The 17898-nt window shown below is 54.1% G+C and overlaps 1 protein-coding gene across 3 annotated transcripts in view; it reads left to right on the top strand.

Moving 5' to 3' along the window:
• Positions 1 to 292: 292 nt before the first annotated feature.
• Positions 293 to 17898, top strand: part of CD82 (CD82 molecule) — a 48446-nt gene continuing 30840 nt past the window's right edge. For 2 of the 3 annotated variants that reach the window (XM_054699252.1, XM_037522417.1), the window contains exon 1: positions 293 to 405. The gene's annotated coding sequence lies outside the window, so the exon portion shown is untranslated. Of the gene's footprint in view, positions 406 to 545; positions 715 to 17898 lie in introns of those variants that run through there. The other variant, XM_054699251.1, reaches the window with a different exon arrangement.

Genomic DNA, 17898 nt, shown 5'->3' with positions numbered 1-17898 from the left:
GGACGGGGGGGGGGGAGTGGGGGGGGCAGGGTCGCTCCCGCTGGGGCCGGGCCCTCCGTGGCCTGGGGGCGGGGCTGCCCGGGAGTGATCAGGGCGTCGTGAGGGGCGGAGCCAGGGCGAGGCCCCCTCCAGCTGGCCCCGGGCGGGCGGCCCCGCGCAGTGGACGGAGGCCGGCGCATTCCTGCGGACCGGGGGCGGGGCCGTCGAGGGGGCGTGTCCGGGGCGGGCACCAGGGGGCGGGGCTCCAGGAGCTCCAGGGGGCGGGGCCAGGCCTCGGCCACTGCGTTCTGCAGCTGCTGGAGCTCGGCGGCCGAGCGACTGAGCCCAGCGCTGTGCCGTCGGCTGAGCCGAGCGCGAGCAGGCGGTACCGGGCGTGCAGCGCCGAACAGAAAGCAGATTCAGCAGGTGAGAAGGGGCTGGCGGGAGGCCGGCCGGACAGCCCGTAGCAAAGTTAGTTTCGCCCCTACTTCCCGAACCTGCTTGGGCAGCTTTCTCGAACGAGTGACGGGCAGGGCCAGGGAGGCAGTTGTGAGTGATAAGGAGCATAAGGTTCCAAGTTCTGAGCCCAGGTTCTCTGACTCCCATGCACCAGCTGTGTGGCCCTCACCTGAATCCTTCCACCCGAAACTGCGCCCTCGGGTTGCAGGAAAAGGAGGGGATTGAACCTGGGGAGCTCCATGCTCCGCGCTGACTTTCTTTCTCTAACTCCAGAAGGTAAGGGCTGGCAGGTGAGAGCCACCTGCAGCTCAGCCACAGGTATTTGGAGGGCACCGCTCTTACTGTGGTCTCTCCCTGCAGCCCACCACTGAGCAAAGCCAACTCTGCAGGAGGTGAAGCTAATTGCTTTAAAGGTCACACTAGTTCCTCAGGTGGATTTGAACCCACATGCTCTGGGGAATCAGTGCCCACGTCAGGGAGGTTTCTATCCGCGCCCTTGGCACCCCCTAACTCTTAGAGCCCTGTGGGACTTTAGGTTGGAAACAGCTGGGTTTTTGTCGGACCCTCCCCCAACTCCCCCTTCACCTGGGGTTTTCCAGGTGAGCTGGCCTCGGAGGCCCAGGGCAGGCGGAAACCTGGGGACTAGTTCTTTTCTGGGGCGAGTGGGGGAGAGGAGGGAAAACCCCAGAAAGCCGAGGGACCCCTGGGAGTCTTGCTGCATATCCAGGGTTGTTAGATTCTTGATTTGGAGATTTCTGTCCCCGGTGGTAGGCAGCTGTGCCAAGTCTATAGTAGCTGGGCAGCCCAGTTATATGGTCAAGGGCTTGGACTTTTGGACCAAACTGATTCCACTCCTTTTCCAAGGTTCACTTTATCATCTGTAAAATGGGGATAATGACAGTACACAGTGGTAATAGTGAGAACTAAATAGAATAATGAATATATAGTGCTTAGCAAGGTGCCAGGTTCTCCATGAGACCTCACCACCTAACAGCTGCTCTGATGTGGACAGCAGGTGGCAGCTGGCTTCCTGTTTGGGAGGGAGCCCATTTTTTGGATCTGGAGGCTGGCCCCTCCTGACCTCATGAGTGTCAGAAATTGCCACCTGCCACCAGCATCACTATGTCCATATTGGGGCCTGGGGAGTATGTCATCTGCCCCCAAAAGTGGTTGGGTTTTCTGTAATGTTTAGTGAGTACCTAATAGGGGATATAGCGGTGAACTAGCCAGACCTGAATTCTGCCCTCATGTTGAGTTGCTGACAGTAAGGCCTCCACCATCCCCTCCTCCAACCCTGTGCTGGAGAAGATAACTCACACCCCAGGTTTGGGACCAGATGAGATTTCACGGTCTAGGCTCTGGTGGCTGGAATCCAGTTATTCTATTGCATGCTTGGCTTGGAGCGGAGGTGAGTGGCAGTGTGGGCACCTGTTACCTGTTTGAGCAGGTTGGCTGAAGGAGGGTGGGAGTGCTTCATGCTGACTCCCTGCAACTCCTAGGGAGAGGAGCCCTATGCTTTGAAAACAGCTGGGAAACACAATGGGACAGAGCCTGATGGAAGGCAGCACTGTGTGTATGTGTGTGGGGGGGTTTCAGTTGCTCAGAAGTGAGACACTGGAGAAACCAGGTTGGGGGGGTGGAGGCTTCCTGGAATCAGGACTCCGGTGGGACTTTCTGCCTTGGCTCTCAGGCCCAGGCTGGACTGGGATCAACTTGGGCTATAGACTTCCCTCTCCAAGCATTGGTGAGGCATAAGATTAGATTTTGGCATGTTTGGCATGGTGGGTTGGAGAGGGTCAGTAGGTGGTACCCACAGCGGGAGGAGAGGGGTTCATTCCAACAGTGCTTAGTAAGCTCTGATGGAAAGCCCTCCGCTGCCCTCCCGCATGATGAATGACAAACCAAACTGATGACATAAACTCCCCCCTGCTCCACTTAGTCACTACATGTCTGGTGAGGGATTAAGAACAGGATACCAGTGACTGAGCAGCGATAAATGAAGAAATGATTAGAGGGATTTTTCAGGAAGGCTTTAGGAAGGAGGTGGAGATTTGGGTAGAACTTAGAAACTGGAGAGTTTCTGCAAGCAGAACAAAGACAATGTTTTGGGCAGGTGAAAACGCCTAGAGAGAGTCAAGGAGGTAGGAGGTTCAGGGAATCATCAAGAAAACAAAACATCCAGGCTGATCAGTTGGGCTGAAGAGTTGTGCAGGGGGAAGGGTGGATCAACTTCTGGAGGGCCTGGAGGTGATTGGATTTGACTTAGAGAAAGTAGGAGCCACTGAAGGTTTCTGAGCAGGGGGGTGACATAGAGTGACGCTTTAGGAAAAGTGGCATATGCCAGATGTGCTGGGGAAGAGCATCCAGCAGTCAAGGGATGAGGCTGTGGTGAGGGGGAAGGAGGACCTGGGGGCTTTGGGGTGTCTGAGGCTGGGAGTGAAGGAAGGTGGGGAGTCAGGAGCGTGCCCCAGTGTGAGCAGTGTATGACACTTTCTGTTCCCCACCCAGCCTGCATCTGGAGGTGCTGGATTGTCTGGGTGAGGATGAGCGCTGCAGGGTGGGACTGGCCGAGCTGCCCACGAGGGCCATGTGCTTGCCCATGAAGGAGGGTCTGGGCCAGACAGCAGGAGCTGGAGCCAGTCAGTAATGGCTTTGGAAGCAGAGTAGATGGGAAGTGCCCGCAGCTTCCCCCACCTGGTACCAACCCAGGGAGGCCAGGCATGCAGGGTTACCATGGACTGGCTCTGGCATTAAGGCTTCCAGTGGGACCTGTTTCCCACAAGGTGAGCGGGTGCCTCAGGCTCTTCGGAAGTTTCTGTCTCTCTCAAGACCTCAGACTTTGAGCCACTGCCTCGAAGTTCTTCCTCCCCACCCCCACCCCCACCCAACTCTGGGGAACCAACCCCAGTTTTCCCCCAAGGGCCTGACAGCTTCCTCCTGGCTTGGGTCACAGCTGAGTAGCCCCAAGCCCTGAACATTCTTTCGATCTGGAGCACCTGGGCCACCTGGCAACCCCTGTTCTGGGATTGACCTTGACCCCTTGCTCCAAACCATTATGCCCACTTCCTCTACCCCACAGGGAGCTCCGAGGGATGGTTATGATTTAACCAAGAGCATCAAACAGTCAGGACTTGGCTCAGTGAGAGGTGGGAAGGGCGGAAGATCCTGGGGTCCTCTGTGGGACCGGATAAGGGGGGCAGACAGAGGTGGGGGGGGCTGGTTTAATCTCAGTAGGGACTGCCCTGCCTACCAGCTTCCATCCTCTAGATCTGGGTCTGAGCAGCCAGGAGGGGAAATCCAGAGGTAAACAGGGCCAGTGGCACTTCCCTCCTCCCTTTGCCTCCCCCCACCCTATCAGCCTGGATGTTTTGTTTTCTTGATGATTCCCTGAACCTCCTACCCCCTTGACTCTCTCTAGGCGTTTTCACCTGCCCAGTGCTGCTGCTGCAGGATTAGCCAAACACAGGCCCATTTGGTGTCTCTGGGGTGTAGCTCGTCCCTAACTCACCCCGGGGTTCCCCCCTTCAGGGTGGTTTTCTGGTCACAGCTGATTCCCTGCTGATGTAGGGAGGCAGCTGGGGGCAGAGGAGCCAGGAGTCTAGAGGCCTATAATCTGGGTCATGGGGCACTTAGTTCCGGCCTCTCTGTTTTTAGGCTATGTGACTTTCAATAGTTCCTTTGCCTTTCTGGACTTCCTTTCTCTGCTCTGCTACTTCTGCTTAGCTCTCAGGGTTTTTTAAATATGGATCCGTCGGTGGTAAAGGGGCACATCACACACACACACACACACACACACACACACACACACACACACACACACGCATGCCACTGCCGAGGGTCTCAGTACAGAGTGGAGCTGGGTGACTCCTCTCAAACAGGTAGTCAGAGATCCCACCTCCTAACCTTGCTTCACCTGACCGAAGCCCCTAATCTACCCTCAGCCTATCTACAGATTAGGGAGATGGGATCACACAGGGGTGAAGAGTTGGACTTGCGAGCTGGGATCTTGGCCTGCTCCATTCCTAGCTATGCGATGCTTCCTGAGGCTCCGCGTCTGAATCTGTAGAGGGATTATAATGGCAACTACCTCGCAGGCGAGCAGTTCTGTACTGAGCACGCAGTACATGCTCAATTAAGTAGAACTGCTGCTGCTGCTGTTCTTACTTTCTGCCTCTGGCCAGTCTTTCACAGCTTGTGCTGGGCTGCTTCTTAGGCCTTCAAGAACATTCCCCAGGGCCTCCCCGGTGGCGCAATGGTTGAGCGCTGGGTTGCGAAGCTGCCCACAGCCTCTGCAGTGCCGGTTTGATCCCCGGCCAGCTGGCGAGGGTCCCACATGGCGCGACAGACCTCTCCTGCTGCCCACTGTTCCCCTCAGCAGTGTACTTCGTCAGTCTGCCTGTTCTGCTCCCTGGCTCTGGTGAATTCTCTCATCCTCCCGTGCTTCTGACTGTACCCAGTGCTTGTATAAATAAATGAATAAATCTTAAAAGAAAAAAAAAGAACATTCCCCAGAGCAACTCCCTTCTGTGTGGGCGCTCCCACCCCCATCTTTCCACCATGTGTGTGTGTGTGTCCCAAGACACTGGTCATTTCTGGTGTGGTGGTGCTCCTTGGCACTCCCTGGGGTTGCTTGGGCCCCCCCAATGTGAGTCTAAGCTTTCTGAGGGAAGTGGCCCTAGATCTGAGCACTGTTGATGACAGTTTTTCCAACTGGTACCTTCCTCTTTGGGCCAGCTATTTAGTAAAATATGGGGAGAACCCTCCTAGGCAGGGCTGCCTGTCCATCTCTGTCTCCTTGACCCCTGACACAAGGCCTGGCACATAACAGACACACAGGAAATGAGGGTTGGGTGAATAAGCAAGTGGTTCTCCTTAGGGTGGTCCCTGCTCGGTGCCAGGTCCTCAGTGACTCCTTGGCAGAAGCCGAGGGAAGAAACAGGATCTGATGCCCCCACCTTGCCCCTCAGGCCTGCTTGCCCCTCTCCTAGTCCAGAGGGGCAGGAATGGTCTGGCTGGCTTGGGTTAGGTTTCGGCTTCGGAGGCCTGGCCTTTGTCTTTCTGAGAGGGGAACAACCTAACTTCCCCCAGCCCTGGCCTGATGAGGGGCCGCACTGGCCCTTAATGAACCCTGACTCAGCCAGACAAGATATGTTCAGCCAGCAGTTGTTTTCAAAGGTACTTTTGTCCTGTGAGGGCTCAGGCTCAGCGTGGGGGCAGCGGGCAGACCCCTCTAGGAAGCCTTTGCTGACATCAATCTTATAGACCACCAGGTGGGCAGCTCAGCCCCTCCACTCTCCCCTTTGACTGCTTCCCTGCAGTAGGGGCTTCTGCCCTTTCTCGGGTCTTGCCAGGGTCTTGCAGTGTGGAAGGGTGATCCAGGATGGGAGTTGTTGAGGATTCTGGGTGTGGGCTCAGAGAGCCAATGCAAAGAAGTGGACAAGGTGCTGGAGGCTGGCGTGGGAAGTCTGGAATCAATCTGCTCTGTTGTGAAGCTGCAGGCTGACCTTTGCCAGGCAGGTTTTCTTACTCTTTGGGTAGCAAGTGCTCCAGAAGCCTGCCTGGGGGTCTGTGGGTTTGGCCCAGGAATGTGGATAAGGAACCACAGACAAAGTCCTGGGCTGTGGAAACAAACTCAGTTGATTCCTACCTCTGCTGCTTACCTTCTGGGTGTGACCCTGGGCAAGTGTCTTAAGCCCTCTGTGTATCAGTCTCAGCATCTAAAATGGAGAAATAATGTACTTACCTCACCAGGTTATTGGAGATTGATATGAATTAATAAATGTGAAACATTTAGGGCATGTGTGCGGTGCACACTTTAGCTGTACCAGCTCATGTTGGTAATGCTGCTACTAATATCAGGAAATAGGATTTAAGTTGTTGAGGGGCAGGAAGGGTTGGTGAATAGTTTGAGTCTGGGAATCTGGACACTTGGGTTCTGATTCCAGCTCGTGCTTTACTTACCACCTGACTGTGGGCAAGTTAGTGCCCTTCTTGGGCTGCAGAGGATAACCATTGCATGTCACGGCGGGGAGTGGCAGGGTTCTATTCAGGGAAAGGGCTTCTAAGTGCCTGGCCCTGATCTCCTGTGCTTGGGACAGTCTGGGGAGGACGATTATGGGTGTGCATGTCTGGGCACTGCAGACAGGACCCACAGCGGCCCCTGCCCTCACCTATGATTGTCCTCGACAAGGTCAAATGTAGAGGAATCTATTCAATATGCACATAACAATGGGGAGTATTCAAATCAGATTACAAGCCTTAATTTTTTTTTTTTTTTACTTTTCCCTATTTTCTGACTCTTCTGCAGCAAGCTCCTATTATTATGCCCAAGAAAGAAAGCCCACTTAAACAATCCAGCCATCACAGACTGTACTATACATGTGAAAACAAAAATGTATTATATGATCTTGGGATCATAGAGAGGGTTTTGTTATTAATAAATCATATTTTTTTTTCAAAGTGGGGGTGGGATCTTGGTTTGAAATGAATTATCAATTCGTCAAGCCCCGAAAGACTCTGGAGGGAGTGGCTCTGCCATGGGCTGAGCTGGGAGACGAGAGCCAGATGTGCCTGGGAGTCTAATCCAGCTTCAACAGTCACTGATACCAAAGGGCTTACTTTGCTCGTGTGTCAGTTAATAATAATACCAGTTAATAATAATACCTAAGGTGGGTGGGATGGTTCTGGGAGGGTTAAAGGAGCTTAACACATCTTGAGGTTTTATCGAGAACCCCTCTACTCCAATAGAACAGTTGACAGAGATGTCTCATTACTGGTCAGGCGGATCAGAGAACGTGGCTTTAGACCCGGAGCCCAGAGGGCTGGCTGACCATCTACCTTGGGACTCACAGAGTTATCTGTTCGGTGGGGCAGAGGCCACCACCCTGCAGGGGCAGCCCAGACCTGAGGCTCCCTGCAGGCAGCCTGGCTCAGGGAGAGGCAGGGCCTACTGAGCATGCCCAGTGTGTCCCCAGAGGAGTCAATCAAATGAGCGACTGTTGGGATCCGGGGGGAAGGGGGCAGAGTGAGGCCAGAGGTGTTCCAAGGTAGAAGTCCCTGGGGTGGAAACAAGTCAGGGGAGAATATGCGTTCCTCCAGGTGCTTGTATAGCAAGGTACTTCCTGTGCGACTGGGTGTGAAGGCAGCACTCAATAAGTGTTAATTTGTCATGGCTAGTAGTGAGAACCAGTCATTTTACCACTATGGTTGGAAAAATCACAGTTCCATTCACTGTCCCAGGAGATGGAATATATGAATATATGGAGGATGGCACCTCCATACAGGTGTCATCCTGTATGGAGGAAATATGTATAGAGGCTGGGGGCGAGGGGTGGATGGGGGAGGATTGGTTTGTCTCAGGTCCTGAGGCAGGCGAGTGGATGGCAAGGCCTTGGGTCACTGTCAGTCACAGAGCCCATCCCCCTGACCTTTCTGAATACACTGTCTTGGATTAAAGGGGGCAGGGAGGGTGTTTACTCAGGCGCTAGGCATTTAGATTACCACCCCTTGTCCCCTCTTACTCTCTGCCCCACACCCTCTTCTGGCAGGGTGCAGCAGCAGGGTGCTCTTTTTCCAGGAGATTATATAGCATGGTGCTTCTCAGATCAGAAGTCCAGGGGAACAAGCTGCAACCCTGGGCCTTGTGCTTACAGTTGGGTGTCTACCAGTCCCGCCTAAGTTGGTCAGACCTAGGTATGGACCAGCTCTTCCTCCCAACATCTGCTTACCTTTGGGCAAGTTTCTCAACCTCTCAGAGCCTTGGCCTCCCTACCCGTGAAGGAAGCACTTGAGCATTAAATGAGACAATGTAGGTAAGTGCTTGGTGGCGGCCCAGCCAGCCAGAGGATGATAACAATGACCATGATGAATGAAGGCTGCCCCGCCACTCCTTTTGGGGGGAATGTCAGAGACTGAGGTCCCTGATCTGGAGTAAAGGCGTTTTGAAGGCTGTTTGAAGCTCAAGGGGTCAGGAGGGTCTCAGGCCTCTGTGGACTCAGTCCCTGGTCAGACTGAGCTCAGCCTCACCCTGGGTGCTCTTGGCTTCATGTTAAGGGCAAAGTTTGGGGCTTGTTTGCAGACTCGTTGGATCTCTGTGTGTGCAACGCCATTGTTCATTGAGTCAGCCTCTACCCAATTGATCACATGGACAACATCTAGCCTTTGTTTGCATACTTCAAGGCTTGGAGTGCTCAGTAACTTTCATTTCTAGACTGATCTCTTTAGGGTAGAATTTGAGTAAATCTACCCTCCCTTAGCTTCTGCTTGTTGGTCTTGACCATGCTTCTTGGGGCCACATGGAGTGTGGACACTCCCTGGGGAGTGGGAGCCAGTCTTTTTTTGTAGCAGCCCCCTGCCCCTAACAGTGAGTCTGATCTGGGAAAAATAGGTTTCTGTCAACTTTTTAAAAAAATTCAACTCCATCTGAACCAAATGGGCACTTAAAATTAGCTTTCTAATTTTTGTAGAATTAGTCTCTGTGAAAAAATTTGGAAGGTAGAGAACAGATGTCAAGGAGGAAGTAACTGTTCTGAGATAAGTCCTATGAACAGTTTGGTGTTTACACACGTGTGTGCTCGTGCGCGATTAGAATCGTGCCATATGAACCACTTCCTGTGTTGCTTGTAAGCTAACATTATAGAGGGAGGATTTTCCATGTTATTCAATATCCTTCCACAGCGTGTCCCAGCTCCTTCCCATCTCGCCCCGGGAGTCTACTGTGACCCAGTTCAGCGTTCCCTGGCAGCAGCACGTTAGACCCATTTTGAATTTTTCATTAAGACCCACATTGCTCTTGCCCAGAGGTCTGTTCTGTGTTCAACTCTTGTGACTTCTGAGGACTGAATTCCTAGTTCCAAGGACTGAATTCCTAGAAGGGACTTTGCAGTCAGGTGGCTTTTAATTGCAGAGTCGGAGGACCCAATTTCCAGGGAACAGTCCTTTCTCCCAAACCCACCAGAACATACTCCCAAAATACAGTGCCAGCCCCATGGGGGGAGGGGAACTGTCTGTCCCTTGGTGCTAGTTAGCAAACTCCCAGAAGGAAGGCGACAGGCTCTTGGGTATGTGTGTGTGTGCGTGTGTGTGTGTGTGTGTGTGTGTGAGAGAAAGAGAGAGAGAGAGAGAGAGAGAGAGAGAGAGAGAGAGAGAGAAGCAGATAGATGAGGGAGTCTTTGTCTTCCACTGTAGACTGACTGACCCTCTTCTCTCAGGGAGACTGTATAGTCATTAACTAATTATGGGATCTCTTTACTGTTTAATGACCTCTCTCCATGGTGACTCCTTCCCTGACAGCCTTCTGGAAGCCATGGAATGGGGAGGTGGTTCTGTGGGAGGAAGTTCCTCTGGAGTGGAAGGTGGGGCCTAGGTGGGGCAGTAGTTCTCAAACTCTGGCCCCCTCAGGCCTCCCGGGGTTTTGTGAAAGCACAGGTTGTGCCCCCAGAGTTTCTGATTCCTCGGGCTGGATGAGCTACCCATGCGCATTGCTCACGCACCCTCAGGAGATGTTGCACTGCTGGCTGGGGGACCACACATCAAGCAGCAGTGGAGCACTGAAGAGGGGCAGGGAGGCCGTGTGGTGAGTTGCAGCTCAGGGCAGTGCTGCAGTGGGAACCTTGCCCTGTTTTGTAAAAGGCTGGTATGAGACCTTACCCCACCCCCAACTTCACCCCGTTCTCCAGTCCAGGCTATGTATATGTTTAAGGGCCGCCTGGGTGGGGTGGGGGTGTGTGTCAATGATTATCACCATCCCCATTGTACAGAAAGGAAAACTGAAGTTCTGAAAGGTGACCTGATATGTCCAAGGATACCCGATATGTCCAAGGATCCCAGATACAAGAACCCCAGGCCTTATCACTTTGCCACACTCCTACCCACTCCCCCATGCCCTCTGGGCTCCCCCGTGCAAGCCTGGGGCAGGAGAGGAGATGACATCCCTGACCACCATGCTGGCCCCAGGGGGTTCCAAGTGAGGGTCCCCCATTCTGCCTCTGAGCCAGGGTCTCGCACTACTTTTGACCCCCACTGGCCTCTCAGCAACATGATCTTCTTCCAAGATCCTGTGTTCTCCAGCCAGTTTTATATTTGGCAGATTCTCTGGGCGGCTGGGAACCTTCTCCTGCCGAGCCTGGGTGCTGCCAGGTGGGCACAGCAGAGGGAGAGGAGAGAACCCTTATCCGTTGAGCATCTAACTGCTGCCAGGCCCTGCCCTAAGCATTCTTGACATTAGGCTATTCTCCCAGGTAAACTCCTCTGCCCCCCCCACCCCAGCATAGATGAGGCAACTGAGGGTCCCAGAGCTAAAATAGTTCACCTAAGATCACAGCCAAACAGGGCAAAGTTGGACTCTGAACACCAAGGCTGGGCCCCAGGGTCTGGAGGGGCAGTGGGTCCTGGATGGAAGGAGCTGGCATATAGGGGAGGCAGCCTGTGCTCCTCTTACCACCCAAAAAAGAGGGGTCCCCTGGGATTCTGGCTTTTAATTGTGGGGGCCTGCCCCCGCCATCGGGAGACCAGATTTAAATCCTGCTGTGCTATCACTGGGCAGTGTGACCTTAGGCAACTCACTTCCATTGGGGCATCTGAGTTCTCATTTCTTCTAATGACACCTTGTGCTTTATAGTTTTAGCAGTGGACATTTTCTCACGTACTTACTCCTGTAAGCCTCCAGCACCTTGTGAAATCAGCAGGGAAGGTGTTATTACTGAGCCCATTTTACAGATGATGACAGAGGCTGAGGGAGCCAGGATCCTACAACTTAGGAGGTTCTCAAGCCAGGATTTAACGCTGTGTTGTCTTTGTTTCCCTTCCTCGGTCTGGCCCAACCTCCCACCCGCCCCTGAGCGAGGAAGGAGAACTCTGGGCACCTTGCTAGTCTTAGCCTCAGGATAAGGGGTCCTGGGGCTCTTATGCAGGTGGGTGAACTGGCTAACTGCCCTAGTTAGCTCCCCAAAGGAGTCCCCTGAGAGCAGGGACCGTGACTGCTGGATCTGAGAGCCCACAGGCTGGCAGGGCTCAGGTACTGGGTCTGCGTGACCCCGAGCAAGTCCTTTATCTCTTTTGACCCCCAATTCACTCCTTCAAGAAAAATAGGCTGATTTTTTCATCGACAACTTGTGGCCTAGCATAAGATGAAATGTGCGGAACACCTGCCTCTTCTGGCGGGCCCCAGGCCGTCAGGAAATGTCTGTTCCTCCTCTTTATTTGCTTCCACCCCCCAGCCCTTCAATGGGGTTCTCGAATGGGCCTAGGTCCAAAGTCTGAACTGAATCGGCTTCCTCTAGCTGTGCTCTAGGCTGATAATGGGGAGACTTGGGCAGAGGAGCCGAATCAGCTCCAAGCAGGCACTGCCTGTTTCAAGTGACACACGACCTCCCTGAGTTTCAGTTTCCCCACCGTGGAAGAGGATCGCATATCTCTTTTGGTCTCAAGTCTCCCTTCTAGAGTGGGATGAGTAGGGGTGGGGATGTGACCAGGAGACCCTTGTGGCCTTCCAGGAGCCTCCAGCTGAGGTCTCTTTACATATCTAGTTGATTTACATTTCTGCTTTCTTGCCACAAAGCAAACAGTTCCCTTTGCCTTTGGACACCAGGGGCTGGGGGGGCTCCTGGCTTCAGGCCTGGTGTGCTGTGTCAGGGAAGCAGCATCTCTCCAAGCGCCCTTCTTCCCAAAGCCTGGGACACAGCCCAGCCTGAAGCCCTGCCTGATAAGTTCCAGGTGCCCGTCTTGGCAGGGCCTGTGCTCAGAACTCCAGGAACCCCACATCTGGGGGCCACTAGGGACATAGACCCCTTCCTTAGTGCCAGTATATTTCCATTTCTGTCAGTCTGTCTGTACACCCCCTTCTCCCAGCCGCTGGTGGCCTGGAATCTTCTCACGGTGGTGGTAATCGGCAGCTTCCCCTTACTGTGCTGGAGCAGTGCTAGTCCTCAAAGCTCACACCTCCCCCAGTAAGCGGGCAGGAGGGACTGCTGTCCAGGGCGGAAAGGGCTGCCAAAGGCCATAGCTGTAGCTCACTGCCCTCCACCCCAACTCTTGGCAGGTGCTCAAAATGTTGCCTTCCAGAAGCAAGTCCCCGAGTCAGAGTGAGTCGTGAGTTGAGAGGAGGGTTCGAAGACCTAGGTTACCGGGATCAGAGTGGTGGGTTCTGGGGGCTGGCTGGTGACCACCCCGGGAGAGAGGAAAGCTGAGGTTTAAGAAAGGGGAGTGATGAAAGGTGAAGGTGCCCTGGGGGCTGGAGTTAGGGGATTCCATGGAGCTAGGTGTATGTTCTGGTCAGCTGCTGGGTGAAGACCAGGTCCCTTCTGCCTGCTTAAGGGTCTCTGAGTCACCCCAGCACCCCTTCTGGTAACATAGATCCAACCTGCTCTGGAATCTCAGCAAGAGTGGGGTCAGGGGCTCTCCCAGGGCACCGCAGGTGAACCGAGGCTGAGAAGCAGGCAGAGGAAGTGGGCCATTACTGATGGCTGGGAGTGGGGGTGGTGTGGGTAAGAGCCAGTTTCCCTCTGGCCTTTTGGGGGTGACATAAGGAAGGCAGGGTTCTTGGCTACAGAAGAGGGGGAGGGGTGAGCATGGGGCTGGCCCGGGAGGAGCGGCTGGGCTGGCTCCTGGGGCAGGGGTCTACCTGGGGAATCCTGGGGTCTTCCATGGATACCAGACAGGGGCTGAGGTCTGACACTGCCACTCTGGATCGTGCACAGGAAGCCCCTCCCCTGGGTCTGTCTCTCTCTCTTCCTTTTTCTTTCTCTGCCTCTCTCACTCTGTCCTCTCCCCCTACCTCTCTGCTTTCCTCCCACCAATGCCCCCCACCAGTCTCCGTCTGCCCACCCCCAGCACTCTGGGGGTTACTGGAGGGCCTAGCAGGTGCTGAGGCCCAAGACCAGGCTGGCTGAACCCAACCCAGGGGCCTACAGCTGCCCAGCTCTGCTCCTCCGCAGGGAAGGAGCCCAGGCTGTGCTGGCGTCTTCCGCTACTGGCTTTCCTGCCTCAATGGCCAGATGTCTGGGTGGGTTCAATGGCCTCCGCCCTGCCTGGAACCAGGGACTTGGGCCTGTTGGTCAGGGTAAGGGCTGTCATCCTTCTTCCCAGCCCTGAAGGGCCAAGATCCCTACAGTTGACCATGGAAATGGACATCTCCAGGCAACTCCTTCCTGGAGCTGGGTGTCTGCTGTGGAGAGGCCTGGCTGGGCTGGAGTCGAGGGCTTGTGTGCTGGGTGAGGTTGCCCTGGATACTCTCAGAGGCTCTTGGGAGGTGAGAGGGAGACACTTCAGAGATGGTCTCAGCAATGGAGAGAAAGGGCAGAGGGGATGTGTCAGGAACGCAGTGACAGATAGAGACGCATACAGAAGGGACGAGATGGTGGCAGAACGAGGAGAGGGACAGCCCTCTCCGTCCTCTTCTTCCCACCTGTGGAGCTGCCGCTACCTGGGTTTCAGCCAGGAACCCAGGCCACACCGCCAAGCTCTTATTAGAGACCTACCTCTGCCCTCCACCCTCACCTCCATTTTTTCTGTCTTTTCTTTCATGGATCCATGAAAGAGAGGAGAGAGAGCAAGAGAGCAAGAGAGCGAGAGAGAGACACACATAAGCCCTATAGTATATGGACAATACGGTATTTCTCTCTCTCTCTCTCTCTCTCTCTCTCTCTCTCTCTCTCTCTCTCGTGTGTGTGTGTGTGTGTGTGTGTGTGTGTGTGTGTGTGTGTGTGTGTATGAAATGACCCTAAGTTCAAAATGACTCTCAGGCCTAGGGAAATGTTAACAAGAGCCTCGTCAGGTAGGAAGTATTAGCCCATTTTACTGATGAGGGAATTGAAGCTCAAAAAAATCGAGTGACATGACAGGTCTGGGATAGAGTCAGGATTTGAACTCACATCTGTCGGATGCCCCTCCTCAGCACTCATGCTGAGATGATCAAGGCTGCCAGATGGTGCTCTGTGAGGATCTGTGCAGAAAAATGTTCTAGAAAGGCTGCCTGGAGGAGGTGGCATCTCAGTTGCCCCATCTCTTCCTTCCTAAGCCCATGCTTGGGGAGGGGATACTGTGACTGAAGAGCCTGCCTACTGCCATGTGGGGTACCTGATTAGCATCCCCCTCCTTCTCCCTAATCGCCCTGTGGGAACCCACACCCAGCACCCAGCCTCCTCTTAGCAGGGCCCAGAAATTAACCCTTTGCTAGTCACCTGCTTTAAACTAGCAGGCTTTGGAATGAGTATGCAAACTGGGCCCGGGACCCAAGTCCAGCCCGTGTTGTTTGGTGAGGTTTGGATGCTGGGCCTTGGTGGGGTTCTTTTAGCTCCCTGTTATTATTTTTGTTCTGCAGGAAGTGCAGCATGACAGTAAAGCAAAGAGCTCAGGGCCAAACTGTTGGGGTTCAACTCTGCTCCTCCACTGTAACCCTGGACAGATCCTTTCACCACCCTGAATCCCGGTTTCTTCAGCTGTAAATGGGGTTCAAAGCAGTGCTTATCAGATAGGGTCCTTCCAAGGATAAGCTGAGCCTCGGGAAGCACTTAGCACAGTGTTTGGCAAGTGGTAATTGTCAAACTGTTTGCCACTTATTATGAAATACCGGAGGCCGTGTTCGAAGATCCTGTCTTGGCCTCAGAGGGCGAGCGTGGACTGGGTGGGATTGCCCTGCTGCTTTGTGATTATGTTGGTTATTATGGCTCATGTCTGTGCTTCTCCACACTGGGCGCTCCCCGAGGGCAAGGATGGGTTTTATGCTTCCATTTCTTGCATCACTCCAGGTCCACTGAGCCAGGTTCAGTGGTGAACTGCAATGGGCAGTGAGTGTCTCAGGGTAGAAAGTCTGAGCAGAGAATGGCCACTGGGGAGCCTCCTGCTCCCTACTCCTGCCCACCTCCCACCCAAGGGCAGCCCCTCAGGACCCTCTCACCCATGAGCCAGCCTGGGTTCCTGTCTTGATGTATCAGCCTGGCACCCACGTTTGTCATGACTGTCTAGTGTAGAGCAAAACAGTGTGTGTGTGTGTGTGTGTGTGTGTGTGTGTGTGTGTGTGTGTGTGTAACCTGCAGATGCCTGGCCCCACTCCTAGATGCTCAGCTCCCATGGGTTTGGGGCCTGGGGCCTGCTCCTTTAATGCTGTCTTCAGCAACCCCAGGTGGGAAGGCCATGTGGCAGGAGGCAGAATCAGAGTAGCTAGGACATTGGCCTCCAGAGTCACAAGGTCTCCATGCAGAGTGCAGCCGGGCCAGGGACTGAAATTTAGGTCTCTCAGTTCAAAGTCCATTCTATGACCTGGGCCCTTGTTCGGTCTCCTGCCGTGGGACTGGGGCATGGTGCTCAGGAGGTGGCCAACTCCTGAGAGTCCACCTGGGAATCTGGGTCCCCTTGTTAGGGCCCTTGGAATTGGGGCTCCTAGAGGGCCTCTCTTATAGCCCAAAATACTCCTGTAATTTGGGGCATCCCCACCAATGTGCCTGAAGGGTTCTTGATGTGTCGAGATGGCCATGGCAATCTTCTCAGCTCTCAGGATGGAGCATTGGGACAGAGCCCTGGGATAGGCTCACACCAGGTTCAATCCTATCTATGTGCCCCAAGGTGCTGAACACATAAGTATGCTTCTCTACCGATATCTTGATGTGAACAGGTTGGGAGGCAGCCGTGGCTCTAACCAATCTCCTCCCTGCCTCCAACATAGACACAGAGCCAACACTTTCCCCAGAATGAAGGAAGGACCACGCTCCTCTTTGATCCTTAGTCTCTTCATCTGAGAAATGGGTACTGAAGTAGGTGATATCGAAGTCCTTTCTGGCACTGTAAATCTGAGTGTGTAAGCCTTAGCACCCAGCATTGGGGAGAGCAGGGGCTGCATGGGGCCCAAGCAACCTGCTCACAAGGCCAGAAGCAGTCAAAAAAGGGAACCGTGGAGAGGCCAGAGGCTATGACTCAGCCTCACGTCTAGACTTTGGCTGCATGGCCGGGTGGAGAGGCAGGAAGTTTCTTCCCCACACTGCACCCTTTTATCAGAGGGGCCCCTTCTTCATGCAGAAGGCCCTCTGATCTCGTTGCTTGGGTTTTAGACAAAAACCTCCTATGCAGAGTCGCATCTGTTGTACTCATCAGCCATACTGAAGGAACATCCTGACCGGTGTTGGTGGGGCTGGTCTGTTCCTTCCTGACAGGAAGCCAAGAGTCAGGCCTTGGATATAGGGCAAGATAAGGGCTCAGGCAGGTAGGCCGAGGTGCAGAAGGGTAGGGTGAGCAGGGTCCACCATCCGCTTCATTCACTCAGGTAGCAGGTAAGGAGGAAGGAGCTCAGTTTACAAGTCAGACCTGAATTTACTTGAATTTTAATTGAGGGTTAATCACTTACCTGTGTGCCTTAGGTAAGTCACTGCACCTCTGAGTCTCTATTCTGTTAAATGGGGAAAATAATATTTCTGGGGTTGGGGTGGGTGGTATAGAGATTAAATGAGAGACAGTGGGAATGGCGTGATACAACTCGAAAGTGCTCTTGCTCCTCTGCCACAATCTGGCCAGGGGTGGAGCAGCTGCTGCTGAGTTCCTCTGGGTCCCCTGGCTTTCTCCCTGGAAATACCAGGAGACAGTCTCGGCTCCAGGTATTAAGGTCCTCAAGAAATTGGGAGCTTGTCATACTGGCTCATGGGATCATGTGAGGGGAGCTGCCCCTCACTGGACCTTGGGTCCATCTGTGGGACCGATAGGAGCCCCTTGGGGGCTCCTGGGAGGGTCTGATCTGTGTTACCTCCAAACTGCAAGGGGCAAGGGCAGTGGGCGTGAGACTTGCACACTTGCGTTCAGAGCAGCTGACAGCACCCCCAAAGCCTTCACAGGCCCTCTCTCAGCCCTCCAACAACCCGAGGAGTGGGAGAGGAGATTTTGGGCTCAGCCAGGTCCAGGAAACCCCTTGCTCAAGGTCACATAGGTAGTAGGAAGCACAGCTGGGCTGCAGGCCTAGGTCTGGGAAGGAAACTTGAGATCTGAATCGTGCTATGTGGTGTCACAATTTTCCTGTGCCTAGAGTAACAGCTTTTTATTTTTTTATTCCCCCTGGTTTTAACAATAACAGTTAAAGTTAAGACTGGAGATTAAAAAGTAAGATAGTGAGGAGGTCAAAAAGCCAACCTGGGTTTCAGGAAACTCATAACCCTGTCACAGGTGAAAACAAACAGTGTTTGTGGCCAGTCTCTCTTTGGGGAACGGTCAGGACAAAGTCCAGAGAAGCGGTGAGCTAAGTACCAGCCTGTAGGAGGAGTGGCTGAGGATGGGCCTGCCCAGGCGCTCCTGCTCCCCTTTCTGCCTAAGTAGGGGCAGGAGCAGGCAGACGGAACTCCCACGGGATCGGCTGTCCTACTCACCAGACTGGCCGGGCCTCCAGGTCTCAGGCAGGAGGCACAGCCCTGGAGTCTGGGAGCAGGGGCCCTGCCCAGGGGTAGGGCAGAGGGCCTCCTGGCTCTGGAGCTGCTGTGGTCTCTCCCT

The sequence above is a fragment of the Talpa occidentalis genome, unplaced genomic scaffold (genome assembly GCF_014898055.3).
Source record: "Talpa occidentalis isolate TD23 unplaced genomic scaffold, MPIMG_talOcc4v2.1 talOcc4.3, whole genome shotgun sequence".
Lineage (NCBI taxonomy): Eukaryota > Metazoa > Chordata > Mammalia > Eulipotyphla > Talpidae > Talpa > Talpa occidentalis.
Note: the sequence above shows the minus strand (reverse complement) of the source record. Positions and strands in the feature narration are given on the sequence as shown.